The following is a 2,344-nucleotide window of genomic DNA, read 5'->3' as shown; positions in this document are numbered from 1 at the left end:
TATATATATATATATATATATATATATGTGTGTGTGTGTGTTCTACATCCAATACATCCTAGATTTTGTGTTATAAATACATACACTCACTCACATTTAGTGATTACGGAAAGATGCAATGAACCGGATATAGTTATCGTTTCAAGTCAAAAGTCCGTCTTATCATCACCACTACTAATGCCTTCACTAAATTACAGTGTCATTGACCATCGTATTGTCGTCATTACCATTATCATCACCATGACGACCACCATACCACCGCCACCACCACCACCACCACCACCATCACCATCAATGTCCTCTACGACAAACATACCATGACTGTGACCACGACTATCATACCATCACTACCATACAACCCCCCACCGCCGCCGGCACCAACACCTTCGCCACTGTCACTCACCGACACTACCATCACCATACCTATTACCATTTTTGGTGGAATCCTGGTTGAGGAACTTTACTCGAAAACAGTGTTGGTAACTTTTTTTCACTCTTGGAAAAACCCTTCACTTAACATCCCACGTCCCAGGGAACCCCTACCTAAAAATCATTATATAACTTTTATTAACCTGTTTATTTCTCTCGAAAGGCGGTGAGCTGGCAGAAACGTTAGCTCGCCGGGCGAAATGCTTAGCGGTATTTCGTCTGCCGCTACGTTCTGAGTTCAAATTCCGCCGAGGTCGATTTCACCTTGTATCCTTTCGGGGTCGATAAAATAAGTACCAGTCAAGCTCTGGTGGGGTCAATGCAATCCAGTCATCCCTTTCCCCAAAATTTCATGCCTAGTCCCTATAGTAGAAGGGATTATTTCTCTTGGAACCCCTAGCAACCTCTTGTAGAACCTTAAGGTTTCCGGGAGACCCGAATAAGAAACGCTGACCTTGTCTCTTAAAAACAAAACAAAAAAAAAGGCATTTTGAATCGTATTGTCCAAGGTACACAATGCCTGGAAAAAATGTCGGTATAGCCACGACTGGAATACCTATGACAATTTATTGGTCTGCTGGATCAGGGCTGACCTGGGGCTATACAACAACAACAACAATAGTCAATACTCCTAGCGCCAATACTAGCATGACACTCACCAACGACTGAGACCTGTAAGAAACAGTAGCCAAATATCAACTCATATTTCTTGTCATAAAAAAAGGAAGAGAACCGAATACTATATTGGCTAGTGAAGTTTCAGATGCGATGGTCACAATCGGAACGCCATTTGACTTATTAGTCTGCTCGATCAGGGCTGACCTTGGACGAAACAAAAGCAACAATTCGCGACACCACCGCCATCACATCCCCCATCACCAACTCCGCCATAAGTTGTTGCCTATCCTCACACATTCCAAAGCAATGCTCGAGTTTCCTTGGAAACAGACAATCCTTACTTTCCCAATTTCCTTCTTTTTGTCTTTCTTTTTCCCTAACATCCTTCCACCTTCTCTCTCTCTCTCTCTCCTTTTCATTATCTATCTATCTATCTGTCTGTCTGTCTATCCTGCCCCCACTCTGTCTGTCTCAGTGTTTGAAACACTGGATTAAATGGCAGTGTCGTCTGTTGGAGGGACAGTTACTTTGAAGTGGCCATAAGCAATATATATATATACACATATATATACACACACATATATATTTATATATTTACTTCTTTCTCTTTCTCACTCTCTCTCTCTCTCTCTCTCTCTCTCTCTCTCTCTCTCTCTCTCTCTCTCTCTCTCTCTCTCTCTCTCTCTATCTGTCCTCTTCCTCCCCGTACCGCTCTAGTTTTGTCATGGAGCGTCTCAATGACATTCTTGATGAGAACGCGGAGTGGGGGTATGACAGAAATGACAGAGGAGACGAGGAGGTAAAGAGACAGAGGGAGAAAGCGAAGGAGAGAGAGAGAGAGAGAGTCAGACAGAAAAGGGGAGAAGATGTGATGGGTGGAAGAGAGGGTGGCGAAGAAGACGGGGAGAGAGGAAGAGAAGAAGAAAAAGATCAAGTTGAGAAGAAATGGCGAGGAAAGACGGATTGAAAGAGGAAGAAGAGACACCAATTTAAAAACACTGGAATTTATGTCAGGCGACGAAGCGGGGGTGAGGAATGTGTGTTTGTGGGGGAAACCATGGACCAGTACCGGGGGCCGCACAGAAAGAATGAAATTTTAAAAACTGTTATTTCTGTTTTATTGCCTATTGTGCAGGCTTAGGTGGATGGTAAGACTCTTGCCTCCCAACCACATAGCTCTGAGTTCAGTCACACTGCATGGCACCTTCGGCAAGTGTCTTCTACTATAGCCTTTGGCAGACTAAAGCAATGTGAATGGATTTTGTAGACGGAAACTGAAAGAAGCCCTCTGTATATA

The sequence above is a fragment of the Octopus bimaculoides genome, chromosome 27 (genome assembly GCF_001194135.2).
Source record: "Octopus bimaculoides isolate UCB-OBI-ISO-001 chromosome 27, ASM119413v2, whole genome shotgun sequence".
NCBI lineage: Eukaryota > Metazoa > Mollusca > Cephalopoda > Octopoda > Octopodidae > Octopus > Octopus bimaculoides.
The sequence above is the reverse complement of the archived record's forward strand: the minus strand, read 5'-3'. Positions refer to the sequence as shown.